The sequence below is a fragment of the Rhinolophus sinicus genome, chromosome 4, assembly GCF_057876585.1.
Source record: "Rhinolophus sinicus isolate RSI-liver-muscle chromosome 4, RSI-T2T, whole genome shotgun sequence".
NCBI lineage: Eukaryota > Metazoa > Chordata > Mammalia > Chiroptera > Rhinolophidae > Rhinolophus > Rhinolophus sinicus.
In genome coordinates this window covers 111,194,475-111,210,366 of record NC_142504.1, presented here as the reverse complement: position 1 = coordinate 111,210,366, position 15,892 = coordinate 111,194,475, and the positions used below count along the sequence as shown (strand labels likewise).

At 36.2% G+C, this 15,892-nt stretch overlaps 1 long non-coding RNA gene across 1 annotated transcript; it reads left to right on the top strand.

Annotated features, from left to right (window-relative positions):
* The first annotated feature begins 66 nt into the window (after nucleotides 1–66).
* On the top strand, nucleotides 67–11,188 carry LOC148758441 (uncharacterized). Its single transcript, XR_016021208.1, has 2 exons — nucleotides 67–3,458; nucleotides 3,684–11,188. It is a non-coding gene; the product is annotated as an uncharacterized LOC148758441 (long non-coding RNA).
* The last annotated feature ends 4,704 nt before the right edge of the window (nucleotides 11,189–15,892 follow it).

Genomic DNA, 15,892 nt, shown 5'->3' with positions numbered 1-15,892 from the left:
CAGGTTGCTTGAGATATTCAAAGGAGATGGTGCATGGGGTTGGCACAGTGAAGGTTTTTTTTTTTTTGTTTGTTTGTTTGTTTTTTTTAAGAGAGCTATCATGAATTAGTCTCAATATATGCTACACATGAACCACAGGATTTATTGTGTCTCATTACAATGCTCATAAGAACTCTGTATGGTACTTATTTTACAGATACATTTGAAACCCTTATTATCTCTATAGGAAATGTGCTTTGGTGAAAGAATTTTGAGCAGATTTACAATTCATCCATCAATTCACTTACTCACCATACTTTTGGGGTATTTTGAGGTATTGATTAGCGTGAAGGAAGAACAAAAATTGGTTGACTATGACCTTTCCCTGTGAGGTATTGGCAATCTCTCTAGAGATGGCAAAATGAATAGGAATTGATCAAGAAGACCAAGGAGGGGGATGGCAGCTAGTGATTACGGCTGCACAAACGGTGCCGGGAAGCGTTATGTGTTCTGTAATAGACATGGTTTATGTATTTATTTCTGAAGTGGTGGTTATGAGATAAGGGAGAAGTTTACCAGGTTAGAGGGAGTTTTTGGTAAATTTGGGTAGAGATAACATATTATTTCCTTAATTAGGTTTTGGCCCTATAGTTGTCATAGTATGTCCTATCAATTTCCAAAAAAGAAATGCAAGTAGAACAAAATCACTGACACTTGCTGTCTCCCTTGCCCACTCACAACTACCCCAGCACATTTCTAACAAAGAAACTTGGTCTCTAATTGAATATCAACGGGCCTGAAGAGCAGGTGGTCTGAGTGGTGAGTTGGTGGGTATGCTGGTCATTGTTAACGATGCCCGGAAGAGGGAAAGCCCTCCTTCACCCGGGCTCCCGCCGGCCAACAGCACCTCCTCTCCGTCCCTTCCAGATGCACACCGCCAGGCACAGCTATGAGCAGTGGGAATGCGATGGCGAGCGGAACACACACGAGCCCGACCTCCAAGGACCTGAGCATCTAGTGGGGACTGTGAAGGAATAGGTCCACAGCCGCATGTCACGGTGGCCCCAGCACAAAGGGCCACCACCAAGTGCTAGTGAATCCTTTTGTCAAATCTGCGATTCACAAATACTTCATTAGAATTCATTTTAGGAAAATAAGGATCTGTTGTTCTCTTCCTGACCTTGTAGATAATACCAGAAGGAAGGAAAGGAAGGAGAGAGGGAGGACCAGTGGGAAAGAGAGAAGGAAAGAAGGGCGGCTAGGAGGATGGAAAAAGAAACTGGGAATCTACATCTGAACACAGATAGGAAGATACACAGGGTAACCATTCCTGCAACAATTGTGTTAATGATTGTATGAAGTACTTGAGCATCTCTTTGAAATTTAGTGTAGTTAATACTTGGGGAAGAGGATAAATTATAATCTGAGCACATCTTCGTAGTACATTGCAATTGCTTTCTGTTTTCTTTAAACTATTTCTGTAGTTCTCTGACTCTCTTGAGATGAAATGTAATATTTTTGTTGTTGTTGCATTTCACCTAAGTGTCTCAGGTTTTCAAATTTCATAGGTATATGGTGTGCTCCCATTTGTCTCCCTCTCTACAAACTTGGGATATGTACACTGTTCTTAATGATGTAAACGTTCATGCACATGTGACATCCATTCCTCTTTTTGGAAACCAGTTCAGCTCCCATCACTCACTTTCTCATTTAGTAAATGAGCAACATGTAATCTCTAATCCCTGCATTAAAATCTGGCACCCTCCCATGAACGATGCATGAGACGCTTCTTACCTTGTTCATTGTAAAATGCAAATAATGCTCTAACCCCTGTTGTACTACAATGAAAGATTACTGTCCAATTTTATTGGTATTTACTGTTTTCTTAATATTTATGTAGTCATTTATCCCTCTGCCTCGTTCCGAAAGATTAATTTTGTTGTAGATTTGTTTAAAGTTCCTGGAATTTTAAAATATGGCTATTTTACCTATCTTAATCCATTTTAATTTGAGGCCTTAATATGATATTTCACAAAACTTTAAAGGGGGATTTATTTATATGTATGAGAACACATAATACAACCAAGACATGAAACTGCTTTCCTAAGATACCCGTGAAAAGACGAATATAAAGAATGCAGTTAATAAAAGTTAACTGCACACAAACAAAATCGGTTTTTACTCTTCATTTTCAAACACCAAACCGAGTGCCCTAGCTAATTCAATGTTAACTAGAACACAGCATGCTTGCAGTTGGCATATGTGCACCAATGAACTTGGGGTTATTTCTCCCTAGAGTTACCAAAATAAACTGAAATATACAAACACTCAGTTATTACTTTATCTTTTACCCCACATTATCTTTAAACTATCAAAATATCCCACTGTTAAGCACAAGCAGAAAGATACATGCTGTGTACACACTTACAAACTTGGCAGAATTCTATCACCCCAAGAGGCATATGGTTTTCTCTGTAATCAACAGACTGCACTGAGGGGGGAGGGGTGGGGGTAGAGGAGCCTTGTTTGTACCTTCACAAGCCTTGTTTGTACCTTTTCCCCATTTCCTTGCTTAATTCGAAAGAGGATATTTCTATTAAAACGTTTTATTTACAACACTTTTATATATTATATGAGCTTTCAAATTAGAAAAAAAAAAACAATGCAAATGCTCAGGTCATTAGATACCGAGCATGAGATCCTAGGCAAGTTTCTTCCTTTTAAATCTTCATTTTCTCATCTGTAAAACTCAGAGTTGATGCAAGGATTAAATAAAGTAGTGAGAAAATGAATAGAACAGTATTTGTTTCCTCTGTGTGATCACCTCCCATTTTCTAGTCTTAATGAAATATATGTACAGAGAGAGAGGTGTTTCCTTTGATTCTGTTATTATATGTGATGCACCATTTTCCCAATGAGAAGATACTAAAACAGTTTTCACATCATTTGAGCATACATAGTTAAGATATATAAACAGACAGACCTATATATGACAGACCTCTTTTAGTTTTTAATGTATTAATTGAGTTGCACAAACATGAACAGTTAACAATCATACAATTAATATCTTACTTTGGAAATACTTTTTATGTACATATTTTCAGAAAAAAAATATTCAAACATTCACTTCAACGTCTTCATCATTTCAAGAGCCATGTTTTGAGTTTTTTTCAGTGCATATTGTGCTACTTCTGAGTTTTATTGAGACAGAGAACTTTTTGCATTGAAGTATGATGCTGTTACTCAAAATTTTATTCTATGTTACAAGTGCCATTTGAAAAACATTAAGCATAACTTTATATTCATACCTTCATTCAGGAGATATATAATTGTGATTTCTATATTGTAACTATTATATTTTGCCTATTTTAATTTCTCCACTTATGAACTATGCATAACAGCTGAGCATGTGTAAGAGTATGTGTGAACATGACATTTTCTCTGCTGGCTGTGGTGGAGCAAGTGGAAACTGATCAGAGGTAGAATATGCAAATTACATATATATGTGTATATATGACAGTTGTTCACTTTCATGCAATACATAACGAGATTATAGCAACATAAAATGATCTAATCTATATAGAATATTTTTTTCTGTTAATTCGCATGTCATTCACACATATAATTTGGGTTGGGGTAAAAGTACCTTATCCTCTGGTTGGCGCTTTGTAAGTTTGGATGCTCTCTCTTTTCCATGGCTGTAGATTGGGACCCAGGAGTAAATTCCAGAGGCTCCAGCCAGAAAGTCAGCCTTCCTGCGAAGAATGCCAGAGAGCATGTACCTCTGCATTGGGACCAAGCGCCCTAGACCTATGATAGGAGGGTGCACACCCTTGGTAGAGAGGGATTCCTTCTCTGTGGTTGGTTTCTCCTAGATATTGCTGTCCACACCCTTGCTGTGGTTCACTGTATGCGGATTAGAAAACACTATTGCGTTGCTCCTTGCATATGCCCGCTCTGCTGTCCCCATTTATCAAATTGTAGGTATTATGGATAGGCAACATATGTTACATTAATGTGTTGACACTGAAAAGATGTGGGGACCCTTTCTGGGAAATGAGAAGCCCTCCTCTGTGATATTGTTAAGTTTCTGTGACGAGAGGTGGGATTTAGTGTCAGAATTCATATACTGTACTCACACACTGTACTATATGGTGAAGAGCATAAAAGAGATGCACTCTATTAATAAAATGGACACGAGTATACCTACCATCTACTCCGAGAAATGCCCAATAACAGAAGCTAAGCCTTCCGTGTGACCTATTACTATCACATGCTTCTGTTACCACCAACTACCGCGGAGATAATGTTTATCTTGGATTTTGTGCTTACCCTTCCCTAGCTTTTCTTTATAGCTCCAGCACTAGTCTCTCTCCTTATCAACATATTGTAGATGTTTGCATGTTTTTAAACTTTATGTAAACAGTAACGTACTGCATGTATTCTTATGCAACTTGCTTTTCTTTGTCCAAGATTTTGTCTAATGCATGTTGATGCTTGAAGGTGGAGATCACTTATTTTCAACATGGTAATGTTCCATGATATACATATGCCATTATCTGAGCATAACGTATTTTATCTTTTATCCTGTTGATGGATTTGGGGAATAGTTCTAATTTTTGGAGATTCAAACTTTATATAAAAAATTCTCATATATGTTCTATAAGGCACATATACAAGAATCTTGTCATTGTCTTTTTTACACCCAGAAAGTTCCCACCAACCCCCACCCCAGCCTCCTTCCTGGTACGTGAGTATACCGGTATATATCCTGGGCTAAAAGCATACCCTCAACTATTCTAGACAACGCCAAATTACTATTTTTCCAGATTGCCCATACAAATTGCCATTATAGACAAGTTCCAGTTGCTCCACATTTTCTCTTGTATTTGTCATTCTTAGACTTAATATTTTATACATGAACACAGTAGTCCTTGTTTTTTTCCATTTGTGTGTCTTTTGTGAAATGAAATTCATGTCTTGTATCCATTTCTTATTGAGTTCAATTTGTTTCTTATCAATTCATTGAAGTTTTCCATATATTATTAATCATAATAATACTAGTCCTTTTCTGGTTATATGTATTGTGAGTAACTGTTTGACTTATAGTTTTATGATCTTTGTACTATCACTTTTGTGATACACGGGTGTCCTTAATTTGAATGTAAGCAAATATTTCAGTGTTTTCTTTTATTATTTATAGTGTGTGTTTTTTTGGGGGGGGGATCTTATTAAAGAATCTTTCCCAAAGTCTTGGCACTAGAAACATTCTCCTCTATTTTTGGCTAAGCATTTTAATTTCTTTTTTTTTTAATTGGTTGTCTGTTGCTGCATATCAAAATTACCACAAACTTAATGGCTTAAGACAACAGGCATTTATTATCTCGCAGTTTCTGTGGGTCAGGAATCCATGATTTAACTGGGTCCTTTGTGCGGGGTGTTTCACAAGGCTGCACAGATTGCTGGCTGGCACTGGGATCTCATCTGACACCTAGAAAAGCATCTGCTTTCCAAGCTCAGTGGTTGTTGGCAGGATTCAATTCTTTGTGGGTTGGTGGACTAAAAGTCCTCGTTCTTTTCTGGCTATTGGCTGGAGACCACTCTCAGTCACTTGCCATGTGGGCTTCTCCATGTGGCAGTTTAGGTCATGAAAGCCAGGATGGAATCGGAGGGAAATCGGTAGAGAAAGTGCTAACAATGTAGCGTAGCCACCGGAGTGACACTGATCAGCTTGGGTTAGAAGCAAGTCACAGGTCCCAGCCCACCCAAGGGGAAGGGATTTCATAAGGGCATGAATACCAGGAGGTGTAGTGATTGGGGTCATTGCAGAGTCTTATTGCCCACAGATTTTGTCTTTATATTTAAATATTTAATCGCTTTATATTAATTGTGTTGATTCTGAGATATAGATCTCAGAATATATATAATATATACATATGTGTATATGTGTATATATATAATATATATATATTTTCTTTTTTTCCCTGTATGACTAACCTGTTATCCTGGACTGAAAAGATTGAAAACCCTTTTCTTTCTCACTGCTCTCCGATGCTATGTTTACATGTCAGGTCCTTATATTTTGTGTGAGTCTATTTCTGAGCTCTCTACTTTATTCCACTGGCAAATTTGATTATACCAATGACAATGCCACACTTTCGTAATTACTATAGTCTTTTTGTTAGCTTTGAAATCTGGCATGGCAAGTAGGTTTATTGTCTTTTTTCTCACGTTGTCTTAGATTTTCTTAAGTTTTGTTCTTCCATTCATATTTTAGACTTAGTTTTCAGTTTCTCAAAGCAAACAAAGAACAATACATGTTAATTGTAAATGCATTGCATCAATTTTGGGAGAATTGACCTGTTTACATTAATCAGTCCCTATTCATGAGCATGATATGTCTCTCCTTTTATATATTACTTGTTAATCCTTTGATAGATTTAAGTCTGAGCACTTTATATATATTGTTATTACAGTGAATGACATTTATTTTAATTATATGTTCTAACTGATGCTGGCATATATAATAGAAAATGCAATGGATTTTTATGTTTTTTATATTGTATCAGGGACCTCATTAATTCCTCTTACTAGTTTAATAATTTACATGTAAATTCTTTGGAGATACTAATATAGATGGTTTTGCAATCTGTAATTAATGATCATTGTATTGCTTACATTCATGCATAATGAGATGTATTCATTGCTTTTGCTGCATTTATTGTGATAATCATATATTTCTTTGCCTTTATCTGTTAATGTGAAAATATTATTATCTGTAGTATATGAAAATATATTTTTTCTTTGAGATTAAACCAAACTTGATTTGCTATGATAAAACTAGCCTGAGAATGAGTCATTATATTTGTATATGTTGCTGGATTGAGTTTGTTAATAATTAATTTAAGATGTTACCATCAACATTTGTAATTGTGATTTTCTTATACTGTACTGGTCTCATTTGGAAGTCAACATAGCTTTTACATAAAATAAGTTGAGGATGTTTTATTTTTATATTCTTATATTCTTTAGAAGAATTTGCATGAGATTGAAATGATCTAATACTAGAACGTTTGTTACAACTCATTTTTAAAACCAAGCGACTATTGTGTTTTCTTTGCAGGAATATTTTGACTACATATGCAATTTTATTTAATGGTTATAGGCTTATTTTATTTAGCTCACATATTTTTATTTTTTATTTTTGAAGCCTATTTTGGCAACTTATGCTTTTAAAGAATTTGTGCTTTTCTTTTATTTTTTCACATTTATTGACCTAAATTTGTTCAATATGCATTCTGCTGCCTCTCTTATTACCCCCCCCACCCCATACACACACACTGGGTTTCTTTTTAATCCCTAATATCGAGTATGTATGTCTTCTTGTTGTTCGTGGTGGCTTTTAGCTGGTGGACATTGACCAAAATAATAATAATAATAATAACAATAACAACAATAATAATAATGGGCCATATAATTAAATTACCTTTTATGTAAGTCTTTTCAAAGCTAACTTTTAACTTATTTTCCCGTTATTGCTATCTACTATTTTACAGTTATTTGTTATTGCGTAACTTTGGCTCCTGGCCTTACATATTTGATTCATTCAATTTTATTGATTTTCTCTGATTTGCTATTGTTGTTTTTGTAGCTTTAATTATATGGCCTATTATTTTTTTGTCCATGTCCACCACCAAAACCCACCAGGAACAAACTGAATTTACTGTTTTTTTATAGTAAGAGGGATTTAAAAAGTATAACTTTGCTCTAAATTAGCTGCTGTCAGAAAGTGGGGGTAATTCTAAGATTGGGTATCTGAATAAATCTTATCTAGAAGGAGAGAAGAGTAGAGAGAGGCTGAATCTCTATTTGGTAAAGAAGTAGCCATCACTCATTAGCTGGGAGAGAGGGATGTGAAGTATTCTGTGGTTTGGAAAGTGTTTATGTTTTTTTCTGTATCCCAACATGATTAGGGAGTGGTCGTGCTTTTGTCTGCATGCATCACAGTCACAGAGTGGCTTTGTTCTTTCAAATTTGTTATGTTTAGCAGGAGGACACCAGGCCTGGCTGAGGGCGGCAGGCCAGTTCCGGGATGTCAGGAGCTGTTTTGTTTGTTTTGCTTTCCATTCTCATGTTAAAATACTTATTCTTTCTACTATGTTCATTTAGAGCTATCAGTTTACTTCTAAAACTACGTTACTTGTATTGACACATTTTAATATATAGTTTTTCCATTATTCCTTCTAAGTTTTTTCTGAATTCCAGTATGATCTCTGATCTGAGTGTGCGTATTAATTTGTGTATTTATAGTGTAGAGTTTCTCTATGTTATCTCCTGTTGTCACTTTTTATCTTCAATATGTTGCATTCAGAAACTATGGACGGTATGGCACCAATTTTGTGAAATGTAAGACTCTCTGCCTGGATATGGACTGGTATCTGATAAATTTTCATAAACGCTCCATTTGTTCTGTAAGATAATGGATATTTTCCACTTGTTGGGTATGATGTTCTAAAAATGCCTGCTGGAACTAGCTTAACAAATTTGTTATTCAAAACGCTGTATCCATATGAGTGTTTTCCTAATCTTTCAATGACTATAAAAGGTATATGTCATTAGATACATATACATGTTATTAGGGGCATATAATCTAGTATTTGTTGTAAATTTTATCAATTTCATGAGCCTTTATGTAATGACCCTCTTTATTTCTAGCATTGCTTTTGGATTAAAAAAAATGTTTAAATTATATTAGATAATACAAATTTTCCCTTTAGTATTCTCTTTGTTTAGTATTATTTTCAAACATTTTTTTGTCCTTTTGTTTTTAGAATACACATCTTGTAAATAGAATATAGCTGAATTTTTATTCATATCCTAACAATCATTGTCATTTATTATCCAGAGTGTTTAATCTATTTATAGTCATTGTGATTATTGATATGTTTGGATTTACGTATAATAGTATGTACTTTCTGTTTATTTCAGGTTGGTGCAAAAGTAATTGCAGTTTTTGCAATTGTTTCTAACCTTTGAAACCACAATTTCTTTTGCACCAACCTAATATCTTTACTTATTATGTTCCTTTTTAATTTTCTCTTTTCTTAAGTGATGTTGAAATGATTGTCCCTTCCTCCCTTTTATTAGTTTAGAAGCAATGCATCCTATTTCTATTATTTTGAGGCTTATTATAGAAAAATCAAAAGTGAAGATTACTATTTTATATACCCTATATTTGTTTATGTTTATCCATGTTTACTTTTTTCTTTCTAATCCATCAAGCTCTTCAAGCCTTTCTCTTTTTGTTTCTGTTTTTTTCTATTTTATTAATAGAAAAGTATATATTAATATGTTCTCAATTTTTATTTGCCTAAAATATGCTTTTTTGATATTTATTTTTGCAAAGTAAGTTTTCTGTGCATACAGTTCTAGGTTAACAGCACTTTGAATGTAGTATTCTACTTATCTCTGTGGCTTCTTCTGTTTGCTTTGTGACATAGCTAGCAAGGTCAGTGCCCGAGAATAAATCTTGTGGAAGAGTTGTTGGTGGCTGAGGGGAGAAAAGAAGGTATAAAATTGTCATCTAGGAGCGTGAAGGCATACAGCGGATGGGAAGGGAAATGTCGCTTTGTCAAGCGTCCACAGGGTTCCCTTGCTGTTCATGGCTCTGTGTTTAAACTAAGAGACCCTGTTGCTCCGAGCTTTGTTGAGCTGCACCATGAAGGTATGGAAAAAACAGACAGTTGGAATGACCAGACTGAGATGACAGTAGCAAAGAGTGTGAGATGAGGTTGAATGGGGGGGACTGATTGCAGAGAGGAAAGAGGCTTATGAGGAAATGAGACGTAGGAGACTCAGTTATGAAGGATTTTAGGTTCTGGTGGCATCACAGACTGTGGACGTACCACTGGTGAGATAGGACACGATGCTCTGAGGACGGGATCATGGAATTGAGATTTTTGAGCTATTGAATTTACTGCTAATCATTTAATCTAGAGCAGCAGTTCTAAAATGTGATTTTTTTCCCCCTTGGGAATACTTTGCACTCTGAAAAATTATTGAATGCTCACAAAACTTTGTTTTATGTGTGTGATGTCAGTATTTAACATATCCAAAATTAGAACTGAAGATTTCTTAAATGTTCATTTATAGGTTTATTTTAAAATGGCAGCAGTAAACCCATGGCAGCATGATACGTCCTAGCATCATTCTTAGATAAAAACTATATTTTCTAACAGAAAAATAACTATATTTCTTCCCAAAGGGTGAGAGAGTGTTACCATTTTACATTTTTACAAATCTCACAAATACTTGGCTTATTAGAAAAAGCTGGATTTTCATATCTGCTTCTGGATCACATACTATGCTTAACTTCAGGAAAACTCCACCGTACACTTGTGAATGAGTGAGAGTTAAAAAGACACATTTCTTCGTGTTACTATGAAAATATATATATATATTTTTTTTACCCCACAGACCCTCTGAATGTGTCTCAGGGCACCCAGGGATGCATGGAGCAAATATTCAGAGTCACTGGTCCGGTATATGATAGAGCAAGTGACTGAATAAAGATGTCTGCGTATTTGAGATGACACCAAGAAACATAAGAGCCCAGAATGTTGGAAGAAACATCCATGCATAAGGTGGTCAAAAGGTATCTCACCTATCTGGTATAATTATGAAATTAAAAGAGAATTGAAAATAAGATTTAAACTATTAATTCTGGAATTGTTGCAAGCAAACTAGGGCATTTGATGGATATCGAAAATACAAATAATGACAGGAGAAGTGTTGAGAGGATAACAGTGAGTCAGGAGGTGGACTCTTTAGGAGGAAGTGAAGTGGAGGGCCACTCTGGTGGGTGACGGATGAATGGCACAGTCAACATGCTGGGTGCTTTGGGGGAGGAGGCACGATAACTATCTAGAAGGTGAAAACAAAGCCCAAGGCACCTCCTCCACCTGGTAAACCACTCAGAAGGAAATCGAAGAGAGCACAGCCAGCACATGAACGAGGTTTAAAGAAGCAATGCCCTTCAGGGTAAGGAAGCCATGTCACAGCAGGAACAAGAGAAGAAAAGCGAGGTCCAGAGAAGAGGTTGAGGGTGGAGAGGATTGTCCTAGCTGAATACCTGAGGGCACATGGTGAATTGGAAGGTTAAAAATGTGCAATTTATAATTAAACCCAGCCAAAATGTTGGTTCTCTGTATATATACTTAGTTATTCTAACAACAAACTGGATTGAAAATGTTTTATCATCTGTCACACTGCCCTCCGGGTACTATTCATCGGGTTTCCATTTGACTGCCCTCCTGTGATACTTCAGTAACCTTGAAGTAAAACTCATATCCCAGGATACACTCCTTCCCAGCTTCTTCCTGAGAAAACTCCTAGATGAAAGAAAAACATCTTCCAAACACTTTGGAAGGTTTTTGATATGCTAACGATAGCTATTCACAGCAAAGGGACTGTTCACAGGCCTATTGGATACACAGGCCTATTCAAACAGACTTGTCAAACAAGCTACCTTGAAAGTCCTCTCTCACTTTCTGTAAAGAACAGGGACACCTAATGCAAAAGAAGAGGGTGGATCCCAGGTCTCAACATTAACTTTGCCTCTTTGGTTTCCTAGTTGATTTTTTTTTTTAATCATTCATAGTAATGAAAAGTTACTTCTAAATTGAATAATTTAGAGATGTCATGATATATACATCCTTTCCTGAGCATAAATTATTATTGACTAAATGATATGTTGCCCAGATTCTTCAGTCAAGATAAACCTCAGTTACTTGCTATTGGTGATTATACCTCTCACAGTCCCTGATCTGTTATTTTATAAGGCATTGTAGTATTTTTAGGTATGAACATGAGGCTGTGAAAACCAGATTGAACTTTTGCAACTAGCAGCAAACGTATTTATGGTTTTTTCTTAATTGAATGAAACTGGTTTTGTACTATAAGTCAGTGAGAGAAGGTGGTGGCCTTTGGTGGCAGCTATGACACCAGAACCAGGTGTTCTGGCTCTGGCTCCAGCTCTAGTTCTGTCAAAGGAGCCGCCACCAGCCTCTGCTTCATGCACCTGAGTTTCTTCTCACGCTGGGCAATTTCAGCCTGCGAAGCAGCAGGCCACTTAGAATAGAAAGCTCGTCACCCAGATTTGTGTCCCAAGCCTCAGCTACAGCGCATGACAAGTCAGTCCTCAAAGAGACAGGTCGTTGCTGAGTTCAATCCCTCTCACAGGAAGAACAAGTAATAGCAATCCATAGACAAGACACCGTCCTGAAAATCCCAGAATGCAGGGGTGATGCTGAAGCACCGCCCTAGACTCCAGAGACCAAGGAGGACAACAATGGGAGGGTGAGAGGAGTGCATTGCCCGTCCCTAAGACTGGCACCTCGCTGATCCAGGATGCCCCCGCTAGGCTCAGAGGCTCTCCAGTGGAAAAAGCCCAGATGCATTTCCAGCTTCCCCAGCATTGTGAGACACTTCCCAGGAGGCCCAGTTGGTCGTGTCTCATGGGGATCACTGAAAGACTCTGTGGGGCTCGACAACTGGAGAGCAGATAGAGGGAGAGCAGTGACCAGTGCTCAGGGCACCACATTCCTGCTGGCAGCAGTCCCTAAGTGGAGACCCCAGCCAGCGGCTCTGTCCATCTGCTGAGCCAAACCGATCCATAGAAATCAATAACAGGAGGAAAGCTGGAAAGTTCACACATACGCGGACAGGGACACACTTCTGAAATAATAATTGATGAAATAAGAACTCAAAAGGGATGTAAGAAATACCTTGAGACAAAAGAAAATGGAACACGACACGTGAAAACTTATGGGACGCACCAAAAGCAGTTCTACAGGAGAAGGTTAGAGCCATTCGTGCCCACATTAAGAAAAAAGAAGGATCTCAAATAAACAACCTAACACCACATCTCGAGGAAATAGACAAAGAAGAATAAAGTAAGCCCGAATTTAGCAGAAGGAAGCCAAAATAATAATTAGTGCAGAAATAATGGGCTCGACAATAGTAAAACAACGGAAAAGACTGACAAAATTAAGAGTTCATTCTTTGAAAAGTAATTAAAACTGACAAACCTTTAGCTAGACTTACCAAGGGAAAAAAAGAATGCCAGTAAATAGAAGCAGAAATGAAAGAGAGATTACAATTGATACCACTTAAATACAAAGCACTATAAATCACTACTATAAACAATTATATGCCTACAAAATGGATAACCTAGACGAACTAGATATATTTCTAGAAACATACGACCTACTAAGACTGAATCATATAGAAATATAAAATCTGAGCGGACCAATAATGAGTAAAAAGATTGAATCAGTAATCAAAAACTTCACACACAAAGAAAAGCCCATGACCAGATGGTTTCACTGATGAATTCTACCAAACATTTAAAGAAAAGTTAACAACAATCCTTCTCAAACTCTTCCACAAAACAGAAGAGGAGGGAACACCCCCAAGCTAATTTTACAAGGTTAGCATTACCCTGATACCCATGTTAATTTTTTGTTGTTGTTAGAATTTGGGGGAATTTCATCCTCTTAATGACAATGTACATATACGTCCAATTCAAGTCTCCAGATTTTTCTTTTTTTTTTTTTAAGGAACAACTAGAAAAGAGGATTCTTTCCTCTTTTCTGAAATAACGCCAGTGAGTTTGGTGAAGTGCAAGACTTCCGTTCGGTTTCTCTAAATTTTTGTCCGGATTTCTGCATGGCATATGCAATTGGTCAAAACCATTTATTCTCCCTTGATTTTGTGTGTAGTGCTTTAGTTATTACTCCCAGCTTGCTGCCACCTACAAATCTTAAAGCCATACTCTTTTTCTGTCTTCCTCTTGGTTATTAAGTTTTTAACAAGATGGCTAAGAGCCAACACACTATAGGGCTTTGCTACAGACAACCCCACTTTGTAGTTTTATATGTATTAACCTTCTTTGGGCCTCTAGCTATAATGTAAGTTGATTTTTATGTGAAAAACTATTAATCTTCCTTTGGCTACTTCTCCTTACCTTTAACGTGGAGTGGATATTGCAGGAGTGTCTCAGAATCTGTGGTAAGGGACAATTTTGGTTTTTAATTTCCAATTGTCAGTGTTACATGCTTTTGTATAATACAATAAGAAATAACACGTAAAAAGTTCCAGAAAAATTAATTATAAAAGAGGAATGAAACTGGAGTCATTTTACTATTAGACTCAACAGACATAAAATCACATTTTAATATTCATATTAAACATAGCAATAGGAAAAAAAAGGTTGCAAAAACTATACACATTATTCATTGAAATTGTGCATATGGGTAATTAGTATAGAAAATATTATTATAATTGTAACTTCTTTTGTTCTTGAAGTTTAATGAAACAGAAGTTATGCGAGAAGAACCAATGCCCATACCAAACTCCTATACGCACACTTGGAATCAACCCTGTGTACGTCGATAACATTTTTAATGTGACAGCATTTTGCTAGTTGATTGATCTAATTTAGATTGGATAAAATGACAGTGCCACCAATAGAGGTTAATGTCTATCTTGACCTCAGTGTTTTGATTTCATAGCACTCATAGTGGAAAAGCCAGTCTCAGAGACGTATGCGACTGGACCGAAAGAAAAGAATTTGAAGTAAATTAAGTGACCTTACAGAATTCACATTTATCTAACAAAAAGTAAGAGATTTTGTAGTTTTTAAATGTATCTGCAATCCTGCATCAGTAATGAGTGCCAACCATTAGTCTTGTAAATTTAATTAAATTTAAGTTATACTTTAATAAAATAAATGGATTTCATGTTTTTCTAGTATGGATCTTTGATGGGAAAATACAATTCAAAATACTCTATTAAAGTTGTGTTTGGAGGTAATTTTTCACAAATATGCAAAATCAAGATTGATTGAAGTAAGTGTGTGTGTGTGTGTGTGTGTGTGTGTGTGTGTGTGTGTGTTTTCTTCCAGGTATGGAAATATTAAGATGATTATAAAATTTCAAACACTTGGTACAGGGCAAACTGTATTTGGTGCTCTGATCAGTGGGCAATGCTGAATGGGAGATTCAAAAGGAAAATTAGAATTTCTTACTATATTACCAAATTTGAAAATGTGACTGCTAGGAGATATTATTCCAGTATATCATATGCAGATATTTATGTTGAACCTCACACAAACATCATTAATTTCCTCAGTCTGTCTCTGCACTTTAAAGAGATAATCTCCAGGGTGCTAGCTGTCACAGTGCTGAGTCACTAATGTATTTTGTCTTCACGCTAGAAGAAACTGCTTCACATCTGGTATTAAAAAGTGTTCATGTTTCTTGCTTCTTTTGACAGTTCTTGGCAGAGTTTGTAAATCATGATGTTTATTTAAACACTTTTTAAAAGATGTGCCCAAATTGCTTTTAGTTTCATGTAGTTCAGACATAAAATCATCTCATGCAGAATCCCAGGGGATTCATGAGTTATATAAATTGCCAATCTATAAACTGTTGCCACTTGAATTTAAATCTTTTAATATATGATGAGCAACGAGGCTTATAATTGTGGAAATCTTAATAAAATCATACCTAAAATGATAGCAAATTTCTGCTCATGAATGACTTTTAATTCTGGCCAATATTCATGAAGCATCCATGCAGAACTCGGTACTCCCTTTTCTGTGCTTTCATAGAATTTTGAATATATATGTGGCCATTATTGCTGCTGTGACAAATTATCGTAAACTTGGTAGCTTAAAATAAAACAGATTTGTTATCTTATAATTATAGAGGTCAGAAGTCTGAAATGGGTCTCAGTGGACTAAAATTAAGACGTTGGTAGACCTACATTTCTTCCTACAGTCTCTAGAGGAAATTTTATTTCTTTGCATTTCAAGCTTCTAGAGGCCACCCATATTCTTTGGCTCGTATCC